The sequence below is a fragment of the Apteryx rowi genome, unplaced genomic scaffold (assembly GCF_003343035.1).
Source record: "Apteryx rowi isolate R43461 unplaced genomic scaffold, aptRow1 scaffold_141, whole genome shotgun sequence".
In the NCBI taxonomy this organism is placed as follows: Eukaryota; Metazoa; Chordata; class Aves; order Apterygiformes; family Apterygidae; genus Apteryx; species Apteryx rowi.
In genome coordinates this window covers 1,531,884-1,532,742 of record NW_020447653.1, presented here as the reverse complement: position 1 = coordinate 1,532,742, position 859 = coordinate 1,531,884, and the positions used below count along the sequence as shown (strand labels likewise).

Sequence of the window (859 nt, the reverse complement as noted above, 5' to 3'; positions counted from 1 at the left end):
GGGACCCCCCCAGCCCCCGGCGGCCCCAGCCGCCGCTGCCGGGCCGGGCAGGGAAGCGCCACCGACCGCTGTGCGCCATCTTTACTGTGAGGCGACGAGCCAGAGAGCGGGGCCGGGCCGCGCCCCGCGCCCTGCATATCACTTCGCCGGCCCGCAGAGGCCCTGCATACCGCCGGCCAGCATGCAGGTTGCGGGGCTCCGCCATCCCGCCGCCCTGGCACGTGGATAAGCCATGCGCAACTGGTGCTGGCCCGGCATAACGCTGGGCGGTATGCAGGGTCCCGGGCCCAACTCCCAGCGCGGCCCCCCGTCCTGGATAGCGCAGCTTTCCCCGTAGCAGTCCGTCATAACTCCGAGGGGAATACAGGTGCGGGGCACCCTGCCAGTGGGCCCCAGAATCAGGTTGCTGCACACCAATACCGTAAGCAACTACCATAACCGTGACGGCAATACCGAGTGAAAGCGCGAGCTGCTGGCGCCCCGGATCGCGCATAAGGCATAGCACACCCCGCCAAACCCCTGAATAGTCCCAGGGCGTATGCGGGGCGCGGGGCCCGCGCTCGGCGCGGCCCGGGGCACGGCCTGGGGCATGAGGCGCAGGCAGACGCCCCGCATGCCAGCGGCACGCCGTGCTCACCTGCTGCGGCGTGCGCCAGCCGTGCCGGAGCCAGGACTGCCTCCTCGTCATCGCCTCCTTGTGCCCCCTCAGCGCGGTGACAGGGCGCCCTAACCCCCTCAGGCCCGTGACAGAAAACCCTACCCCCACCCCGGTGACAGGGCGCCCTAACCCCCCTCAGCGCAGTGACAGAAAACCCTACTCCCACTCCAGTGACAGGGCGCCCTAACCCCCCTCAGCCCC

General features: G+C 70.5%; 1 long non-coding RNA gene across 1 annotated transcript in view; it reads left to right on the top strand.

The window, feature by feature from the left end:
* Positions 1-255: 255 nt before the first annotated feature.
* Positions 256-859, top strand: part of LOC112962043 — a 2,494-nt gene continuing 1,890 nt past the window's right edge. The window contains exon 1 of the long non-coding RNA XR_003252193.1: positions 256-421. This is a non-coding gene — a long non-coding RNA (uncharacterized LOC112962043). The remainder of the gene's footprint in view (positions 422-859) is intronic.